Source organism: Ceratotherium simum, chromosome 39 (genome assembly GCF_057802395.1).
Source record: "Ceratotherium simum simum isolate JZ-2026a chromosome 39, ASM5780239v1, whole genome shotgun sequence".
NCBI lineage: Eukaryota > Metazoa > Chordata > Mammalia > Perissodactyla > Rhinocerotidae > Ceratotherium > Ceratotherium simum.
In genome coordinates, this window is record NC_141938.1 from 7,971,780 (window position 1) to 7,995,289 (window position 23,510).

The 23,510-nt window shown below is 39.1% G+C and overlaps 1 protein-coding gene across 19 annotated transcripts in view; it reads left to right on the forward strand.

Moving 5' to 3' along the window:
• The first annotated feature begins 568 nt into the window (after nt 1-568).
• LOC101402716 (olfactory receptor 7E178-like) overlaps nt 569-23,510 on the forward strand; it is a 56,937-nt gene continuing 33,995 nt past the window's right edge. For 3 of the 19 annotated variants that reach the window (XR_015550216.1, XR_015550217.1, XM_087425548.1), the window contains exons 1-2: nt 942-1,097; nt 11,544-11,632. The gene's annotated coding sequence lies outside the window, so the exon portion shown is untranslated. The other 16 variants (XR_015550212.1, XR_015550207.1, XR_015550208.1 and 13 more) reach the window with 16 other exon arrangements.

Genomic DNA, 23,510 nt, shown 5'->3' on the forward strand with positions numbered 1-23,510 from the left:
TGATTACCAGAAAAACTTGAGATCTATTCCTGAATAAGTTAAGAATGCCCAGTATTCAGTGCTATTTCAAATAAATAAAAAGAGAAATACATACTGGAAGAGGAAAAAAATAAAGATTTGCAGAAAACGTCATTACATTGAAAACTCAAAAGAATCAGTTTTAGAATTTAGAGTTGAGCATGGTGTCTCTTTCAAACAAAGGCCTAAAGACGGTTTTGATTGGATGAGACAGACCACTTCACGGATTGGCAGCATTATCAGTACGGGAGAATCACTGAAAGGCTCTAGGAACGAGGGGAGAGGCAGGTAGAAATCCTTTTGATGTGCTCGCTGTGGGCTGGGGCCCTACCCGCAGCCTCGCCCTTCGGGCTTGAATATTTAGGAATCCAAATACTCACTGGGTCTCATCCCACCTCCAGCCCCGCCCCCAGGGATAGGCCGCACCCTGCGCCCGTAGCTCCGCCCATACGGCTAGTTCGAGCCCCACCCTTGTCCCAGGGCCTGATTCGGGGCGCAGCGCCCGCGCCCAGCCGACCAGCAGCCCATCCGCACACACGCAGGAGGAAACCGGAATTTCTCTGAAGCGGCCGAACGTGCGCTGGCGCGCCCACGCTGGAGCCCCGCCCCTTCCCAACCCCAGACAGGAAGCGGAAGTGACGTCACAATTCGCCACGGTCTTCGCCGCTGCCGGCTCGCGGATAATGTTTCTTGTGCTCCGGCCTGGAGCGGCTTGGGTGAGCCCGGCGTGAAGGGGAGGGAAGTGGGTGGAAGAGGGAGTCACAGGACGGGTCTGGCCTGCCCGCCGGGGGCCTGCTGAGTGAGGCCCGGTGCGCGCCGCTCGCTTCCCGGGGCCGCAGGGCCGCCCGGCACGGCCGGGTCCTGGAGGCCGTTCGGGCCGTCGTTCCCGGGAGGAGCCGGATCGGATATGCGGTGAGGGCGCTTCTGTGGGGTCGTTTCATCCACTATGCTCCCCCCAGAGGCTCCACAGCAACCTCTGTGACTTTTCTCCAGGGGGAAGAGGATTCCCGCCTTTCGAGTGGGTTGACTCGGGTCCGTGCCCGCGCGTCCTCACGGACCTGGCGATTCCGGCGTGTCCGGTGAGCCCCGGGGGAAAGCTCGTTCAGAAGGTCCTCTGTTCCCTTTTGTATGCGAAAGAGTGTTTCATCTGAGAATCTGGCTTTGTCTTTGCGTGTTCCTTATTAATTTTTGACACGTTATATTCAGGTAGAAATATGTGCTTTCTTAGATGTCTGCGGTGTGCATATTTCTGTATAGACATGTAAGCGTAGGTGGACCTTAAGTCTGTCTACTAAAGAGAAACAGGAATACCCACTTATCTCCTCATCTGGATTTCCTAAGCCTGTCCGTCCCCACAAAACTTCAAAACATGGGCCTCCAAGAAAAACGGATGAAGGCTTTTTTGGCCCTAGTTCCCACATTTTTTGTTTAAAAATCTTAAACCTAAATAGAGTGTGAACATCCAGTACAATGAATGTCCATTCAAGTAGATTCACCCATTTTAGCATTTGGCATGTTTGCTCTGTCTAGACAAATAAACATCCATTTTTTGGTGAACTGTTTGAAAAAGTAAGTTGAAGATAAATCGCAGACGTGATACTTGGCCTTCAAATACTTGGTAATGCATCTCCTAAAAATAAAGACATTGTGTTAATAAAACCATGATACTATTATTTTCCCCAAGAAAATTTAAAATAATAATGTCACCTATTATCTACTCTGTGTAAAAAGTAAAATTCTCCACATTGTTCCAAAGTATGCTTTTGGATGTTTTGGATCTGGGATGCAATCAAGGTTTGTATATGGCAAATTTTTTTTTGGCTTTTGGTCTCTTTTAACCTAGAGCATTGGCTGTTGTTTCTCCATTATATTGACTTTTTGAAGAGTCACACGTTCTTTTAGAAATTCAGTCACACATTTTGATATTTGTTTTTTAATTCAGATATACCTGACATACGACATTGTCTTAGTTCAGGTGTACAGCATAATGAGTCAGTATTTGTATATTTTCTTAAAAGATCACCCCAATAAGTCTAGTTAACATCCGTCACCACACATAGTTAACAATTTTTTTTTCCTTGTTGTGGGAACTTTAGTTTTATTCTCTTAGCACCTTTCAAATGTACAATATAGTATTATTAACTGTAGTCCCTATGCTGTACATTACATTTACCCAGGACTTATTTATAACTGGAAGTTTGTACCTTCTGACCCCACCTTTACCCATTTCTCCCACCCCCTGCTTCTGACATCCATTCATCTGTTCACTATATCCAAAAGTTTTGTTTTTTTGTTTGAGTTCCACATATAAGTGAGATCATACGGTATTTCTCTTTCTCTAACTTATTTCACTTAGCATAATGCCCTCAAGGTCCATCCATATTATTGCAAATGGCAAGATTTCCTTCTTTTTCGTGGCCGAATAATATACCATTGTATATATATACCACATTTTCTTTATCCATTCATCCATAAGGTATAAGGTGATAGCTCATTGTGGTTTTGATTTGCATTTCTCTTATGATTAGTCACGTTGAGCACCTTTGCATGTACCTATTGGCCATCTATAAGTCTTCTTTGGAAAAATGTTCAGATCCTCTGCCTGTTTTTTAATCAGATTGTTTATTTTTTTGCTCTTGAGTTGTATGGGCTCTCTATATTTTGGATATTAACCCCTTAGCAGATAAATAATTTGCAGAAATTTTCTCCCATTCTGTAGGTTGCCTTTTCATTTTCTTGGTGGTTTCCTTTGCTATGCAGGCTTTTTAGTTTGATGTAGTCCGACTTCCAAAAATTCATCTCCAAGACTTATTGCCTATGTTTACTTCTAGGAGTTTTATGGTTTCAGGTCTTACATTCAAGTTTTTAATCCATTTTGAGTTAATTTTTGTTTATAGTGTAGGACAGTAGTCCACTTTTATTCTTTTGCATATGGTTGTCCAGTTTTCCCAACATCATTTATTGAAGAGACTGTCCTTTCCTCATTGTATGACTGTGTGTGCGTGGGTTTATTTCTGGGATCTGTTCTGTTCTGTTGATCTATATGTCTGTTTTTTGCTGACACCATCCTGTTTTGATTACTATAGCCTTGTAATGTGGTTTAAATCAGGCAGCATGATGCCTCTAGCTTTGTTCTGGTCTAGAGGCTTCAAAAGTTCATTATTTAAGGGAGCGATCGCCAGAGCCCTCTATTTTAATGATAGACTTTTCCTTTTGAATAAGAAAGTCATATGGGGGGTGATATTTTGACACTCAGAATATCTTGTACCCCAGCAGTCTTTCTATCGATTGTTCTAGCGTCTCTGAGTAACCAGCAGTGATCTTCTGTATATGTTGTTTCACATTTATAGAAGTGCATTTTCATGGCAGGATTTTAAGGTTGGATTTCTAGGTCAAAGGACAAATACATATTTAATTTTTATGGATGTATAAATCCCTTCCATAAATCTTGTGCCATTTGGTAGTTTCTGAATCAACTTCAAAACCTGTTGGGGCCGGCTCCATGGCGTAGTGGTTAAGTGCGTGCGCTCCGCTGCTGGCGACCCAGGTTCGGATGCCAGGCGCCCACCGACACACCGCTTGTCAGGCCATGCTGTGGCGGCGTCCCATATAAAGTGGAGGAAGATAGGCACAGATGTTAGCCCAGGGCCAATATTCCTCAGCAAAAAGAGGAAGATTGGCATGGATATTAGCTCAGGGCTGATCTTCCTCGAAAAAAAAAACAACATGTTTAAAAGTCATTCTAGAGAAACATAAGGAACAAATTTTAGTTTTAACTGCAGGGCACTTGTTTTCAAAAAGAATATCTGGTTCTTCCTGAGTAAGAATACTCAAATACACTTTCAGAAGTACAGTGTTTTGGCTTATATTGTATTGTTCACAGACATTTTATATGTTTCCTATTTAATTTTTGTGTTGTAGTTCTATTTCTTTGTGACTTCAGTTTGTGTGTATCGCCCCGTAACATTTGTGATGAATGGCACTTCTCTGACAATCCACAAATGATCATTGAATTACTCTAATGAGCTATGCTGTGTGCCAGGGACAGGGAAACAGTGGTCATAAAAACAGAGCTAGTACTGCCACCGTGAGGTTTACAGTCTGTTTAGGAAGATAAATTTTAGATGAATGCTGACAAGTTTGTTATCTGGACATAATAACGGCTTAATATGAGGGGAGAAGGTATATTGAGAGGGATTTATATTTCAGTTGAGAATGAAAGCATGGATATGATTTAGCTAATCAGGTCGTTGAGCTAGGGTGAGGAGGTGTAGAGTGAATGAAAACATTTCAGATGAAGGGAATTTCGTGAGCAAAATACCAGAGCAGTTGAGAGCTTTAGTGTATTTCTAAGCTGAGGAAAGAGGGTTGGCAGAAGCAGAATAGAACCAGAGAATAGTGGGAGGTAAATTCGAGAGCAGGGGCAGGACCAGGGGAGTTACATACTCTGAACTATATTCTGAGGCCATGGGAAACTTCTGAAATATTTTAGAAAGGGAGTAATTTGAATCTACTTACATAGATTCTACACAACCTTAAATAGAATGCACAAACTCCTATTTTGAGAATGGTCTTCAGGAAGTATGAGTGTGAAGGCATGGAGTCAGCATAGAAGCTTATGAAGAATGAGTTTTAAAACACAATGGTGGTAACCTACAACTGGATAATTATTCTGGAAAAGAACATAAATGAAACGACCTGAGAGTTTTATAGAAGGTAAAATTGAGAGAATTTTAGTTACTAGATGAAGTTATTCCTTCATCTGTTGATTTACTAGAGGACATATTGTACTTAGTGCTTCAGTGGTTGATTAAGGTGTAGTGAAAAAATTGAATTCTTTGAATTTCATCACAGTCTCACTGAATATTCTGTTTCCCAAAGAATAAATTGTATTGTTAACTGCTAATAACTTGTATATAAAATAAAAATGAGAAGGAGATAGAAGAGAATGGTTAGTTTATTGGTCTTGAGGTTGCAGTTCGTATCCATGGGTTTACTTCAACATCCAGTTCCATAGTTTCCCTGCTCTCAGTGAGAACCTTAGGTGGTCGGGGTTGTGTATCTAGTGGAGCAACCCAAATCTTTATTCCCAGAGTTCAAGTCCTTCATTGTCTTGCCTTTTTTCAGTTGTAATTTTCTGTTAACTTTTTCTGTGGAGTATGCAACTGCTAGGAGGTTTGAAGTTCATCATCCTTGCCTCAGTTTTATCACAGTAACCCAATTTGCCTTTGGTAATAGAGACCAGTTGCTCTAGGCAGTAGGTGAACCCCATTTTTCTGCCTCTGATTTAGTGGTATACGAACCCCCAGATGGCCAGGTGGCAATCTCATCTTCCATTTTGGTGGAACCATAATTGTGCCCTCTCCGGGAAGCATTCTACATTAGAGGCTAAGCTCTCCAAACCTGCAGTGCTCTAAATTCCTGGGATTGGAAGCAAAAATTTTGTCAGTGAGACATTCTCACATTTACCCATCAATTCCTGGACCCATGTATTCTGGCTGTAGGGAGACAATACCATGTAAGGCCATATGATTCAAAGCATATACTATGTCCTGTGAGACAGAATATCATTTTTTCATAGGTTTGTTTCCCAATTGGTGCTTGAATTGGGATTTTCACTGAACAATTCCACCTTTCATTTACATCAGCTTCTTTTGAGTGATGGGGATATGTGATAAGACCAGACCAGGTGATTCCATGAACATGCTCCCATTGTTGCACTTTGTTTGAAATGCAGTGTGTTTCTTGATTAGAAACAATGATGTGTGAATGCCGTGACTATAGGTAAAGCATTTTGCAAGTCCATGGGTGGTGGTACAAGCAGAAACAGGACTAGCAGAAAGGAAAATCCATATCCAGAACATGAATTTGTTCCAGTGAGGATGAATCTTTGCCACCTCCATGATAGAGGAAATCCAGTTTAATCACCCTCCCACCAGCTGGCTGACTGGTCCACTCCCGGGAATGGTGCCATATTGGATACTCACTGTTCATTTCTGCTTTGAGCACATTAGGCACACAGCAGTAGTGTTAGCTGGGTCACCCTTGGAAAGGGGAAGTCTCTACTGTTGAACCCATGCAGAGGCTTTATCCCTACTACCTTGGCCATTTTGATCATGGGCCCATTGAGCAAGCACTGGGGTGGCTGGGGAAAGTAAGTGACACTTACAGACTATGTAATTGTGTGCACCTGATTATATTAATGGTTTTATTTACAGTGGATTGCCTTTGGTGGACATTCACATGGGGCACAAATAACTTTACAGTCTGTCCATTCGGAGATGTCCATTCATATACTTTTTCCCATACTTCCTTGCCATCAATCTTCCAGTCTTGTTCCATCCACATATTTGACTGTGTAGCCATAAACCATTGTCAACTTTTCATGAATTAGTGTGTATCCATATATGTGACCATTTCTTACTTCATTCCCAGCGGACAGCCAAATATAGTCCTTGAAGTTCTGCCATTGGGAAGATTTTTAATTACTGCTATCTTTCAGGGCCATCGCGTCAGTGGGGAAATAGAGCTTCAACTCTATACCTCCATGTGGTACTAGCTTGCTATGCAGACTCATCTGTAAACCAGACTTTTGTCTCAGTCAGCTGGATGTAAGCACTACCATGGAAAGTTATAGACATGGACTGAGGGAGAGGAGGTAGTGCAACTGCAGTTGGTGTTGAAGGAGCCTTTGCAACCTACCATACAGTTTACTTGTATTCACTGTAATTGCCTAAGCTTGATCTCTTAGGAGCTTACATGTTCCCTGGTTTCTTCTGGTATATATTTGCAGAGTTGGATTTATTTTGTATGTCAGCTATTATCTCCTGCCTTATGTTTCCTACCTGTTGCTTGGATTTTGCACTAGTTGTGAATCTAGAAGCAACAGCAGGTGATTGTGGTGGGTCTTGAGTATGAGAATTCCTTACAAGGCCTCGGCTCCGAGTGAGATTATCACAGAGTTGTCAGGCAGAGGAAGGTTAGTCTCCTCAGAAAGCAAAGGGCAAGCTACTTCATGGTAAGGGAGAGTCAGAGTGTCTTGGGTGTTCAAGATTGTAAGTTTCATCTGGGTCCAACTAGATGTTCCCATTTCAAGTTTCCTCTCTCATTCTTCCCTGATCAATGCCCTCAATTTCACATTCACAACTATGTGAGACTGAATTTAACTATGGTTGAACAATTAAATTTTGCCTTTAATTTTCAGCAATATCTTCCCCCTCTGACCACAAGAGGTGAGTTTTTAAGAGCTGTCGTGGAATCTTTCTGGTCCCAGAATTTGACTTGAACTCCAAGATAGCAGATTTGAGCTTGTTGTTTTCTGGGCAACTACACTCAAAATAATCCATCCTTCATCACAACCATTATAATCATCGTTATTGCTGTAATTGTTAAGTGTAGCCTTCACTTAGCCTCCCAAGGCAGGTGCTTCAATTGGCACTGTATCACAATCACCCATAGGTACTAGCTTGACTCTTGTGACTCAGTGTCTTTCCCATTGGCAAGGAGCTCAGCTCTTTGCTGAAGTTCAAGGCTTGACCAATTCTATCCCCAAATCGCATCTTTATTCATTTGTCTCCACGGATCACTGTCATCAATTCTGTATGAGTCTGCCTGAAATCAAGAGAGAGAAATCATACTCTGATTTAAACAGGAGAAGTGTAATATAAAGAGAATTCTAACAGATATCCTAGAGTTGATGGAGAGTACCTGAGGAAGGCAAAACTTTTACAGCAGCCGTCTCCCAAAGACTTGACTTCAGACCTTGTTGGAGAAGGTGTCATGGCAGTCCATTGGATGGTGAAGAAGTTTGCTAGGTTGCCCTGGCCAGAGTTAGTCAACAGTCAGAGGGCAAGCAGGAGACAAACCTCTGGAATGCAGACAAGCCATAACTGGTGGGGTAGATGTGAAGAGTGAATTTGGTTGGCAGTACATGTGCAAGGCCTAGAGCACTAAGTGTCCATGTCAGGACGCCATAGGAATCAACTAACTGGTGTGCAGATAAGCTGAGGCTGGTGGATGAATGCTGAGAAGAAGACAGTGTTCCTTCCACCCTTACATTCTTAAGGTAATTAAATACATTTGTGAAAACTGAGATGTGTATTATGTTATGAACAGTTATTTAGCTATAATCTAGGTACAGTTGAAGAGTGGTGTGAAGGTTCACCATTGTCTGTTGATCCCAATCACTAGGTGCCTTCAGTGAGCCAGGCTCTGTGCCACTCCTTGTAATGGAAGCATTGGCATCCAAAACAGAGATGAGATGCAAAAAAAAAAAAAAATTAAAAATACTTCTCCAAAGGAAGCTGACTCTAATGTAAGTCAACATTGTCAAAAAGCATTACCAGGGTTGCAGAGGTCATTAGGATAAAAGAATCTGTTTCTCCTAAAATATAAAAATGCATATATGTATCCACTCAATAATGTTGTTGCAAATATATAAAGTATTGCTTGACAGAAGTGAAACAAGAAATAGACAAATCCACAATTCTAGTGGGAGATTTTTAATGTATTCCATATTGTTTCACTAAACAAGAGAAGAAAATCATTTAAGATATACATTTGAATTTGAGTGGCAAAGGTGGTGTAATATTTGCAGAAATAGAAGTATAATGATGTACACCTGAAATTTATACAATGTTATAAACCAATGTTACTGCAATAAAAAAAAAAATAGAATTAAAACTTCAAAATAAGTTTAGGCGCTGGCCTGGTGGTGCAAGTGGTTAAGTGTGCGCTCTCCGCTGCAGTGGCCCGGGGTTCGCTGGTTTGGATCCCGGGCGTGCACCGATGCACCACTTGTCAAGCCATGCTGTGGCGGCGTCCCATATAAAGTGGAGGAAGATGGGCATGGATGTTAGCCCAGGGCCAGTCTTCCTCAGCAAAAAAGAGGAGGATTGGCAGATGTTAGTTAGTTCAGGGCCGATCTTCCTCACACACACACAAAAAAGTTTAAACTGTTAAAAAAAGTAAACTGGAGAGTGACATGAAAAAAATATGTATGTTTGAAAATGATGTGTAAACTGCCTAATATACATATATAGAATAGTGTATCTAGTAAGTGAACTCAGAAAGTGCTTGTCTGGGAGCAATGAGTAAGGAGTGGACTGGAAGGGGCAAGAAGGCTTTCTAAGGAGATAAATATGTTCTGTATCTTGTGACTGGTGATCACGCGAGTATATGCAGTTGTCAAAACTCATCCACTGAATACTTAAGATCTCTGAATTTGCTTGTACATTAATGATATTATATGTCAATTACAAGATAAACAATAAGTAAAACATTCTATGCAGACACTACCTGACTAAACATATTCGTGGGCCTATTCAGGCCAAGGAGCCATAGTCAGATACTGTTGGTAGTAAGCGCGGTTATACTGTGAGTCTAGATACACAGTCTCTGTGACCATGTGTGTTTCTGGGTTTTAGTCTTCTTTACTGTAGAATAAGGACTGTGGGGTTGTGGGGGTGACTTTGGTTCATGGATAATGAACTGTGGAACTTTCAGTGGCTGTCATCATTCAAATAACATTTTGTAGATCAGCATTTGGTCTGTTGGTCTGAGTTGGATTTATTGAAGTTTATGCATTTTTAACAAAAAGAAGTTAACCTTTAAATACAGAATGTTGAAAGGCAAACATGAGGGAAGTCTATGGAATAAATGAATAAACATGAAAACAAATTTGGTGGAAAATGGAACTGAAAAATAATATGAACAGGTGGTTGTCTGATAAGACTCATAAAATAGACAAATATTGGGCAAAGTAGGACATGGCATTGCCCCTTTCCCAAGGTGAGGGTTAAGCTCAGACCTGCTTGATTTGAGTGTTTCCAACTAAGACCTGTGGAGGCTTCCCAGTACTTGAATGTATTCTGACTTATTTTATAAAAACTTGAACATACTTTTTCTAATCTTTTTGGGTCAAATGTGGAAGAGCTAATGATTATTTCCCTTTTCTTCCATTATCTAACCCAGGAATCGACAGAATATGTATACTTTGTGTGTGTGTGTGTGTGAGTGTGTCAGTCAGAGACACCCTTTATTTTCTCACCAGCTTGATTGTTTTCCCATGCCAGTTATGAATTGATATATCAATTATTATTGTCTCTATTCACCAATAGAAGTGTTCGATCTTTAATGCCTAGGATGTTTTCTGTATACGTTACTGCTCTCAACTGAATGCCTAGTACAGGGACATAACTTCTTCATTATTTACTGAAAGAATAAAAGAATAAGCCAGTGATAAGAACTTAAAAGGAGGCCCAGAGCTTCAAGCTCTCTAAACATCCAGCACGGGAAACTCAAGGGTGTTGACTGAATAAAATATTTTGTTTTTCTTCCGTTCATATGCCTGCCAGCACTCTACACCAGTGCTGTTCAATACAAATATAATGTGTAGGTCATATATGTAATGAAAATATTTTCAGTACCCACAATAAACAAAATGAAAAAAGTAAGATTATTTCTAAGAATGTATTTTATTTTACCTCATATATACTAAAATATTGCTTAAGCATGTAATCAATATTTAAAAATTAAGGTATTTTACATTATTTTCTTCATTTGAAGTTTTTCAAATTCACTGGATACTTTGTTTTTTTAATCAAATATAGTTTTGATTTTTATTTAGATCATACAGAATTTACAGTTGAAAGAGTAGATTTAAATATTCAAGTTGTTTAAAATATAAAAGTGAGCTACAAGCTCATTTTGAGACTTCTGGTAGATAATGGTCCTCAGTAAAGGGCGATTGATGTTACTGATACTCTTGTTATATAGCATACTGTTTTAGTAGGTTTCAACTATGTCATCTGCATAGAAAGAGCTAACTTATCATGTTGGATGACTGATAATTAATATTTGTTGATTAATGATTGATATGAAGCAGGACTCCAGATAACCCAATCTCCAGAGGGATCGAGATGGCCCTATCCACTTATATTCATAAGCTGCCCTGAAGTAATCTTGGTTCAAGGAAAGGAGTGTTCAGGCACATTTCACCATCAATCTCACAGGATGGTGGCCTATGATATGTCCCATGTCAAGTCCTTGTTAATGCCCTTTTTCAGAGACTACTTCAGGTTCTCCCTTGACAAGGTAGAGTCCTTTGTTCTGGGTCTTAGCAATCATGGTTCTGGTTCATCTAGGAGGAGCTGAAGTGGGCCAGAGAATGCTGTTCTCTAAGTCAGCTTCCTGGTATATATGCATTTGATAGAGTTGCTGCAGAATCTCATTCATCAAGTTTATTGCCTTGACAAATGAAGAGTCACATTACTCAGGGCTTAGGTTTCCTTGACTGTGAAATGAAACAATTGCTCTTTTCCTGAGGGGCATCATGGCTCATAATCCCCTTTTCTGGCTTCAGGTGAGACAGGACTACTCTTGACATTTGATGGCAGTAGTGTGGATTTTCTTGAGTGTACAGGGATATTTGGGAATTCCAAGCTAGAATGGACTGATTTCTAGGCAGGTGAATGTGGGAATCATGGTCATCTCTGGGTCTTCATGCCTTCTTTCTTTGTCCCTAGGCCTTCTTTCTAAGGACTGGGTCTCCCACTCTCAGGAAAAGATAGAGGCAGAAAGGATGGTGACTGACTGTTTGACAAATTGTTCTCAGGTGAGAAGAAAGTGTATTCTACAAAATGACATACTGCATCCACCAGACAGACACATTTCCTTCTAGGTAGACCTGTCTGCAGAGCTTCTTAAAGAAATAAAACCACTCAAGGACAGAGTTCCTGTTGAATTTCCTCACAAATTGGTGCCTTCATATTGGTGATGGATTACCCTGAATAACCTGAGTATTTCAATTATTATTACCAATACTGACTCGGATGAGGGTGGCTGTGTAACTTTTATATTAATTAGTGTGCTCACAGATGGTAAGGAAGATGAGAGTATGCATTTCTCCAAAGTATTGATTCACTAGCATTTACAAATGTCTGCAGTTTTATCAGGAGTGTCCTGCAAAAGGGCAATAAGCTTTTAATCTAGTTGTGGTGAGATAAGTTCATGTGTTACAGGTTCCATTAAAGGTATAACTGAGGGATATCTATAGTGAGAGAGTTTAGATAGAAGAGTACCTAGGGCCATTGCATCCTGGGGGAGATGATGAGAGACATTGGAACCCTCTATTCCAGTTACATCTCTCATCTTCATTCCCCAGTGAATATTGGTAGAGATGTTGCTTTATTGTAGCCAGCTTATGTGTAATCGTTTAGAGGTCCGTGACCTTTGATGATGTGGTTGTGGACTTCACCTTGGAGGAGTGGACTTCAGTGGACCTAATTCAGAGAAACCTATACGGAGATGTGATGCTGGAGAACTACAAGAACCTGACTACAGTATGTAAGGCTGCCATCATTCCTATAGCCTCTCATGAAACAGGTAAATATTATGTACTTACTGTGTTCCTGGTTGCATGATGTCAAATCTGAATACAATGGGAAATAAGAGACACATAGTCTCTGCTCTAATGAGTTTTAATTCAGCCTAGTTGCTATAAAAATGTGGTTGCAAGACTAACAGTGTCACCATCACTGTGTTAAAAATGTGTATTCTCAGAATCCACTTTGACATACTGAATGAAACTCTGGCACTGGGGCCTAGTCCTCTGTGTTTTCAGAAACAAGTGGACACGATTCTGATGGACAGCAGAGTTTGACAACCACTGGTGTAGTGGTTTCTCCATGAGAATGAAAAAATCTCTTTTTGTACTTTATTTCCTTTTTTGATGAAAGTCTTGATGCTTTGTAAATGTGTATATGTATACATCTGAATGTGGTTTCAGGGGTCAGAGATAACCTATTTGGGGCACAGAAAGGGGGTTTTTGCATTTTCATCTCATTTGAAATGATTTTACATATTCATTAGAAATTTAGGACCTGATTCTTCGAAGTGTTTATAATCTTTTGCAAGAGCTTGTCCATTAATATATCTTTCCTGTTGGACAGGGTATTAGTGTTCGAACCCAATCTGATTTCTTGGTTGGAACAAGAAGAAAAGTTGAGGACAGTGGAGAGAGGAGTCTTCCAAAGTGTATGATTGTGAAGAACAACTCTGGTCAATGAAAATTTCACCATGTTTGGAATAATAATGAGGAAGCTTTTTAAGATGTGCTTTTTCTCAAATGGCTGAGGTTATTGGTTTCTGAATCTTTAGGATGTCTTCAACTTCACATACATTCTTACTGTACATTTACTCAAAATTTACTGTGATTTCACAAAAAGACCTGTTCTGGGTTTCTTTTTAAGTTTATTATTTTGATGTATGCTCTTAGTCCAGAACTTTCTTTCCCTGATAGTATTCTGTCTCTTTTCCCATCATAATTTAATTTTCATAGAATCATTTTTTAATCAACTACTCAATTTTAGCTTCATATCCTTATCATTGTTAAATTGTCGACCTGGCCAAACTACTCAAATCTGTCATGCTTTTTCTCTTTTTACCATGTTTAATTTGTAAATAATACAAATGAGCCGTTTTGGTTTTAATTCCTTTAACCTACCATTTCTTTTTGCAAACTTTTACATTTGTTGATCTCTTTTACTTTAGAATGGGAAATGCAACTTAAAACCAAAGACTCAGCAATTCCTCTGCAGGGTATTTTAGGGGAAAAAACATCCAATAGGATAGAAATGAAGATCAGTAAGTTTGGAAAGAGATATTTCTTATTTTCCACATTCACAGAGGATTGGGAATTCATTTGATAGAAGATAGCACAACTGGTAGATATTTGAGGTAAGTGGCATTCACCAAAGAGAGATATAATGTCTGTGGTGAGATATTGTGAATATGATGAATTTGGGGAAAACCTAACTTGAAACTTATTGCTTCACAATTTGCACAAGTACTCATTCCTGCATATGTAACTAGACGTTGGGTTTTTGAAACAATTGCATGAAACTGTACAGGAATCTTGTATCATCAGAATAGATCACACATCATTTGGGCAGAAGGATTCCATCATTCAACTTGAAAGAAATCAGCAGGCTAGGAAGTTGTAGGAATGTAATGAAAATGGTAAACATCAAATCATTATTGTAATGATGTTTCTGTTTTTAGATGGTAAGGTCAATTAATGATTCTGAGAAATCTTTTAATCCTCATTCATCAACAGGAAACAAGCCACAATGGATGGGAACTCGGTGAGTGTGAGGAATGTGGAGAAGACTTCAGTGAACACTTATGCCTCAAGACACACCAAAAGAACATTTATACGGGTAATCAGTATGGAAAAAGCTTCCTTCCTCTGCACAAGAAAACCCCTACTGGAGAGAGAGGTTTAATCAGTGTGGAAAAGCTGTCAGCCAGACTCCAAATACTGTATGCTGGAAAACTAGCATGCAAGAGAAAGGCTTTGTTAATGAATCTTACTTTTAGGAACACATGAGAAGTCACAATAGAGAAAAACTGTATGTATGGAAGGAATGTGGTACAGTTTTTATATACTCCACAAGCCTTGGTTTACATGTACAAACTCAACACTGCTAGGAAACGGTACAAATGTAAGGAATGTGGAAAAGCCTACACTGCATCCTCAAGCCTTACTAATCATATAAAAACTCATACTGGAGAGAAGCCTTTTGAGTGTAATATGTGTGGGAAAGCATTTGCCAATTCTTCATACTTTCCCATTCACTTGTGTACTCACACTGAAGAGAAACCCTATGAGTGTAAGAAATGCAGAAAGCTTTCACTTTTAAGTCAAATCTAAATCAACATGTAAGAATTCATACTGGAGAGTAACCCTATCAATGCAGCGAATGTTTGAAAGCCTTTATTAGGCATTCAGACTTAACCAGACATAAACAGATTCACACTGGAGAGAAACCCTATGAATGCAACAAATGTGGGAAAGCCTTCAGTAGATATTCAGACTTAACTGAACATAAATGAATTCTCACTGGAGAGAAACCCTATGAATGCAACAAATGTGGGAATGCCTTGATTAGGTTTTAAATCTTAACTCAGACGAATTCACACTGGAGAGAAACACTATGATTGTATGAAATGTGGGAAAGCCTTCATTGTTTCCTCAGGCCTAACTGCACACGCAAGAATTCACACTGGAGAGAAACCCCATAGATGTAAGAAGTGCGGGAAAGCCTACACTTTTTCGACAAGCCTGAGGAGACATGTAAGTATTCCTTACCTTTGAATGTAGTGAGTGTGGGAAATTCTTTACTGCTTTCTCATATCTAAGTACATATTTGAGAACTCATACTGGAGAGAGGCCATTTGAGTGTAAGATACATAGAAAAGCATATTTGTATTGCTAAACATTTTGCATCCATATGTGAACTCATACTGGAGAGAAACCCTATGAATGTAAGCACTGCAGAAAAGCCTTCACTGTTTTCTCAAGACTGAACATGTCAGAATTCACACTGGAGAGAAACTCTGTAAATGTCGGGAACGTGGGAAAGACTTCACTTGGTCCTCAGTCCTTAGTAAACATGTACAAACTCACAATGGAGAAAAGCTCTGTGAATGTGAGGAATGTGGAAAAGCCTACAAATGTCTATTTGCTTTGAATACAAGAAAGAACTAACACTAATTAGATGCCCCAGGAATTGAAGCAATGTGGGAAAGCAATCAGAATCTATTACAACCCAGCATGTAAGAACTCACACTCAAGCCCTTAGCTGTAAGATGTTTGTAGAGCTCTCGCTTATAGGGTGGTTCTGTAGATCTATTTTGAGTATGTGCCATTCTGCCCTAACCATTTGTGGGAATGATAACAGCTTTTCATTCTTCTGATAGCAATGCTAAGCCAGTGTAGTTTCTATACCTTCTGGATTGCAGACTGGCCAAAAGTGGGACTGCCAGATTTACAGTTACCTGGATTCTCTTGTTGTTATTGACCTGGTCTAAGATTGTGAAGATAGTGACCACTTGAATCAGTTGACTACTCATAGAGTCCACCTACAGTACCTCATGCTGGCCAAGGTGGGGGATATGTCATGTCTCTTCTCTGTAAATTATCTAAAAAAAGCTTTTCTCTCTCTCTCACACCTGATCCTTTTCGATAAAAGGTCAGGGTCAAGCAAGGAAAGAGTTTAGAGAAAGTGAGGTTTTACTGACTAATTGGAGATGAAAAACCCTCTTAGCACCTGAGGAGGACCTTTGACCTTAGGCCATGCAGGAAAAGGGCGAGAACAGTGAGTGTTCTTTCACCCCTGTATCTAGCACCATAGCGTAGCGTAACAATCAGGTCATCTTCCCAGCTCAGAAAACAGCTGCCGCTAGTGATATGATCTTTTTCTGTGTTTGTCATTCCATCCATGTGCTGTGAAAATGGAGAAACTCATGCATATGTGGTTCCTTCTGATAATCTGCTGTGCTTGATGCAATCACTGGCGGTTTCTGATTGTGAACCTGGGGTGCAGACACAGACCAGCACGACCTCATTGCAGTGTCAGTGATACAAATTCATATAGTTCTGATGATTGAGCAGCCTTGGGTTATATCCTTTATGGCCATCAAGGCTAGAGCTACTTCCTGAGACTTTATCTTGAGGCTTAATCAAACCATTTTAATGATAATGGAAATCCAGCTTACCAAATCCTGAGCAGGAAATACCTGTGCACCTTCATCTTTCTTGCTCCCACTCATCTTATCGAATATGTGAAGAATGCAAGACCCTGACCACTCTTCCCCTTGGCTGTTTCTTAAAAGCATGTTTGCAGTAAGGAACCATGAGAGATGAGATCATCTCTCCCACTGAGTTGAAGAGCCAGCTTGCTTACTACTTGAAATAAACTAGGTCCCATGACCTCAGCATCCCTCTTCTGTAAGACAACTCAATCTGCAGACATCTATGGGGGCCCTTTGAGTCACCTCTGAGAGACTTAGGGACAAAGGTAACCAGTACAAATATGCTGATGCTCATGCTGCTGGCCACACCATGAGTAGATGAAATATTTTGTCTCTGACTTCATTGTCTCAGCTCCCCTGCCAACATTCATGAAATAGTGACAAGATAACTGAATACCTTAGAAGAAAGGAATAATCAAACCATAAGTCCAACAGAATGGCCAATGATTATTATTTCCCTTTTTCTGCCCTTATCTTACCCAGAATATTTGTGCCTGTGTGTGTGTGTGTAAGTATGTAGGATATTCCTTATTTCCCTACCTCCCTGATTTTTCGTATATTGCTTTTGGACTGGTGTATTAATCATTGGTTTATCTTTTTCCTAGTTCCATAGGAATATTGGATCTTCAAGGCATTAGGCGTTTTCTATATACATTGCTTATCTCTTCTCATTTCCTAGCACAGGGAAAGAACCTAATTATTTGCTGAAAGAATAATGGAAAAAGCCAGAGATAAGAACTTTAAAGAAGATACAGGGGTCCAGACTCCTTCAAGGGAAAGTCAGTTGTGTCAACTGAATGCCATATTTCATTTTTCCTCTCTTTATAATGCCCAGCATCAGAAACATAATGTGTTATATAGAGTTTAAAAATTTTCAGTAACCACAATAAACCAAAAAAGAACTCACGTCAATTTTAATAATAAATTTTATTTAATGCAACATATCAAAAATATTTCAAGGTTGTAAGCAATATAGAAATTGAGATATGTAAATCCTTATACTAAGTCTTCAAAATTCCTTGGATACTGTATTTTAATCAGATGTAATTGATTTCTCTTTAGATTTCATAAATTACAGTTGAAAAGGTAGATTCGAATATCCGAAAGATTTCCAGTAATTGTCTACCTAGATGTGGGAGGCTAGAAGCTCCAAGAGCCCTGGGTGCAGATTTTGCCATGGAATGGCTGAGGAGTTGTCACATGGCCCTCTACTGCCCTGCAACCCAGGGCACCAAGAGTCACCATAGGTTGAACACAGCACATCGGTGAAGGGTGTGGGTGTCTTAACATGTTTACTGACCAAGGACTCTATGCTTTGGTCTGCATGATGTGATATGTTGAGAATTAAAGCCCCCACCAGACCCTTTCACTTTGCCATTTCCTCTGCACAAGGTACGGGTGATTCATGGGCTGTCCTAGAATCCTCAAGGCCACTTATGTCAAGTGGAGATCCCCCATTGGCACCACTCAGAAAGTGGAAGGCAGGGTGCCACTGATAAGAATAGAGAGAAAAGAATGATAAAATTGACTCCATGGATGTACTTGATTCCATTTTTCATTGATGGGAAGGGAGGAACAGGATATATGTTTCCCTGGGTCAGAAGTCAAATGGTTTATAAGCTTAGAGTGCAACATCTCACCGTCTCCTTTTGCACACAAATGGAAGCTGACCCTGCTCTACACATTGTTGCTAATAACATTTGGCCTCAATTCAAGGCTCTTACAAAACAGCATTTCCTTTCAGACTGTCTCCTGTGGAAAGACATTTCCTGGGTGCTATAATTTCCTCTGTGTCCCCCACCCACAGGCCACCCTCTATGTGAGAAGTGCCAGAGGAATCAGGGAGAGAGAAAAGGTGGGAGAAAGGTGGCTGTGATAGAGGATGATGGAGGCTAAGAGTGAAGGGTCAGAGCAGTAGGTGCTGAAGTGGTCCCATCAATGCCAGGGGCGAATGGGAAACCCAATAAATGTCACTTCTGGGGATGGGGGAAACAGCCCTGACAAGGTCTTCTGGGACAAGAGGTGAATGTGAAAGCTATATGCCCCAGGCCAAACTTTTTACCATTTGCTTCTGTGGTGATGATACCCAGCATTGGCCCAAAGGAGTACCCACATCCCTGTAAGACATATCTTCTCTCAAGTAGGAGGATCACTCCTACTTCTCAGAGGGACAACTCTAGCTTAAGTGTAAGTCAGGCAAAATCCTCTGCTCCAGCCAATTGAACACAATTGGAGAAGGATGGCAGCCTCACTACAAAACCACTCAATACCCTGGGCTTTGGGAATGCTGGGTGGTGTGGGAGGCACTATTTTAGACTGAAGGGGAGCCACTTGGGAGCTTCCACACACCTTTTCCTCCTCCTAACAGGATCAGAGGACAATGGGAGGAATCTGCGACAGGCTAGAAGATTTTCTGTAACAGTGGTTTTGGAAATCACTGAAATAACTGCTGGCCAGCTTAGGGGATTCTATCCTCTGGCAACCCACCTATATCTTATCCCATCTACAACTGTTTCTCTGAGCCCCTAACCCTGCTAACTGTTCTAGAGACCTAGAGTAGGGGAAGATGAGCTAAAATCCTGACTTTCACTTCTGATGTCACATCTGATGCCCAGTATCTCTGACACCGCTGACAAAATCCCTCACTTGTAGCAACATGGAGCCTGGTTTTGGACACACCCCCAATTTGTCACTGTGGTGCTACAGCTTAGGCTTGTGTGCCACAGGGTATGTGTATCAGGTGGCCTTTGCTGTGTAACAAACAACTCCAAAACATAGCAGAAATAGCAATCATTTCCTACCAGACATTTCTTGAAAACGAATTTGTACAACTCTGTTCTGCTGGTTGCTATTGGTCAAAGCAAGTCATAAGGCCAGCTCAGACAAAAGTATGAAAGAAATAAACTCCACCTTCTGAAGAGAGAAGCGTAAGAGTATTTTTTACATTTGGTCTGATTGTGTCACAGGGAAAATTAGAAAATGACTGCACATACCCAGAGAAAGGCTCAGAAAAGACCTGAGAGACCTGGTCTTTGCACCTTGGGCTGATCCTCAGCATGGAGATAACCAACAACAATCAAGCAAAAACGGTAACAACAACAACAAAAAGACAGCAAAATCTGGTAAAGGAGGATAATCTGGTTTCCAGAGTTACCACAGGATTAGGTGAAAATATCCAGTGTTTCACAAAAAAATTCCAATTTCCAATGTTTAACAAAAAAATCATAAGGCATAGCAAGAAACAGGAAAGTATGGCCCATTCAAAGGAAAAAAATCAATAGAAACTGTCCCAGAAAACGATCTCATAATCAAGTCTGAGTAACAGACAAAAAGAGAATGAAGAAAAGCAAACACAACCTAGGATATCTGTGGGATATCATTAAAGAGACCAACATTGCAGAAATCCTAGAAGGAGAAGGGTCAGAGAAAATAGTTGAGGAAATAATGGCTGAATACTTCCGAATTTGATATGTGAGTTGAATACAAACATCAAAGAAGCTGCGTGAACTACAAGTAGATGAGTGCCAATTAACTAGATGAAGACACATGAAAACCGAACTTTCAAAAGAGAGAATCTTGAAAGCAGCAAGACAGAAGTGAGTAGTCAGACATCAGGGATCCTCAATAAGCAGCTTAGATTTTCCATCAGAATCTGCAGAGGCCAGAAGACAGTGGGCTGAAAAATTCTACCAAGATTCCTATATCTGGCAAAACCATCTTTCAAAAGTAGGGGATAAATTAACACATTCCTAGATAATCAAAAGCTGATGGACTTTGTTATCATGAGACCTGCGCTGTTAGAAATGCTCAAGTGACTCTTGCAAGGTGACATGAAAGGACACTAGACAGTAACTCAACACATGGAGAAATAAATAGCTCAATAAAAGTAAATACACAGGCAATTATAAAACCAAGTACTATTGTAACAATGGTTGATAACTGTACTTTTGGTTTTCTATGTAAATTCAGAGTAATACATTTAAAGAAAACGAGTCACTACTGTAAACCCTATTTTTACTAGGACTTTTGTTTGTAACTATATCTTGTTTTCTATATAATTCAAGAGACTAATGCATTCAAAAGAATTATTACTTTTTGCAAACACCATATATCAAGATGTAAGTTTGTGACATCAATAAATGGCACGGATAGGGATGGAGCTCTAAAGGTGCAATTTTTATATGTTATTGAAATTAAGCTGGTTTGACGTAAAATTAGATTGTTATAACTCTAGGATGTCAAATGTTACTGCCGTGGTAACAACAACGAAAACAGCTGTAGAATATACACAGAAGGAAAGGAGAAAGGAACTTAACCATTTCTCTACAGAAAACCTACTAAACACAAAAGAAGTAATACAGGAAATGAGGGACAAAAAAGGAATAAGGCATATATAAAACAAATAGCACAGTGACAGAAGTAAATCCCTCTTCATTGGTACTTTAAATGTAAATGGATTAAACTCTTCAACAAAAACAAAGATATTGGCGGAATGGATAAAAACACATGATCCAAATATATGTTGTCTACCAGAGATTCACTTGAGAGCCAAAGACACAAATAAGTTGAAAGTGAGGGTGTGGAATAAGATGTTCCATGCAAATAGTAGCCAAATGAGAGCAGAGGTAGCTATACTAATATCAGACAAAATAGCTTTTAAATCAAAAAGGTCACAGAAGAACATTGTATATTAATAAAAGGTTCAATACAAGAAGATATAGCAATTATGCACCTAATGACAGATGATCAAAATATATGAAGCAAAAACTGACAGATTTGAAGAAAGAAATAGTTCTACAGTAATACTTGGAGACTTTAACACCTCACTCACAATAATGGACAGAACAACCAGACAGAAGATAAGTATGGAAAGAGAAAACTTAAACAACACAATAATCGTGCTAGATCTAACAGAGTATACAGAACACTACCCAACAACAGAATACACATTCTTCTCAAGTGCAAATGGAACATTCTCCAGGAAGGTCCGTATGTTAGGCCACAAATTAAGTCTGCATAGATTTAATAGATATCATACAAAATATCTTCCCTGATCAAAAAAGGATAAAGTTAGATGTCAGTAATAACAACAACAACAAATTGGAAAATCAACAAAATTGTGGAAATGAAATACTCTTTAAAACAACCAATAGATCAAAGAAGAAATTACAAGGGAAATTAGAACATATTCAGAGAAGAATGAAAACAAAACACAACATACTAAAACTTATAAGAAGCAGTGAAAGTAGGGCTAAGTGGGAAATTTATAGCTATAAAGGCTTACATTAAAAACAAGAAAGATCTCAAATCAACAACCTAACTACAATTTAAAGAACTAGAAAAAGAACAAACTAAACTCAAAGCTAGCAGAAGGAAGAAAGTAATAAACATTACAGCAGAGATAAATGACATAGATAATACAAAAAATTAGAAAACATCAATGAAACCAAAAGTTGGTTCTTTGAAAAGATCAACCTGGATGACAAACATTTAGCTAAGAAGAAACAGAGGATGCAAAGTACTAAAACCAGAAATGAAAGTGAGATCATTACTAAGATTTCACAGGAATATAAGAGAAAAATTTTTGCATCAAAAGGCATGATCAACAGAGTAAAAAGGCAACCCATTAAATGGGAGAAAGTATTTGCAAATCATATATCTGATAAGAGATTAATATCCAGGATATATAGGGAACTCGTCAAACTCAACAAAAGAAATAATCTGATTCATAAATAGGCAAAGGACTTGAATAGACATTTCTTCAAAGAATGTATATGAATGGCCAATAAACATATGAGAAAATGCTGAACATCACTAATCGTTTGGGAATTGCATATCAAAACCACATTGAGTTACCAATACACACCCTTGTGAATGGCTACTATCAAAGAACAGCAGCAAGTGTTGGAGAGGATGTGGAAACACTGGAAACTTTGTGCACTGTTGGTGAGAACATAAAATGGTAGAGCTGCTGTAGAAAACAGTATGACAGTTCCTCAAAAAATTAGAAATAGAATTACCATAATAAAGCAATTCAAGTCCTTGAATTTTATCAGTGAACAAATACGATCCTCTCAGATGCTGCAGGGAAAGTATTTAATAAATTCATAGCCATTCAGCCTCCGAAATATGAAATGTTAGGAAATTCTACACCCATATATAGAGTGGCTACAAAAGAAAAACAACAACACTAGAAACAATATTTTATCCTTAATTTAAAAACCTATTAGGCCTCTAACATTGTAAATTTAAAGCATACATGTTAACTTGATACATTATATATTTTAATATTATTGCCATTGTAGTGACAACACATCTATGACATTACATAATTATCCTTTCTTTTGAGTACTTGGAATAATTGAGTCTATTCTCATCAAATTTGATGATTATAATACAATATTTTTGGAAATAATCTTGAATCATAAAGAGGAAAGCACATCCTGTTAGAACTGGGAGGAATACAAGACTGCTGCTTTTACTACTTCTAGTCAGTATTGTATTACAGGACTCATTCAGACCAGGAAAGCTAGAATATATATATACACACAGACACACACATCTACAAACTGTCATTATTTACAGACATGATACCTTATGGTGAGAAAACAAAATATATTGTTATTTGAACTGACAAAAATATTTAGGAAGATTGCTAGTTACAAATTCAACTGCATTATCTACATCAACAACAATCAGAAAAATTCTGATAGTAAAAATAGTTACCTTACAATAGCAAGATGATTTTAAAATGCTGAAGAATAAAAGTAACAAAAATACACAATACTTTTTGAAGAAGATTAGAATATATTGAGTGTCTTTGAAGAAAAGATAGACCTTCCTTATGGATTAACAGTCCAATGCATAAAATATTCTAATCCCCTTCCCCAAAATGA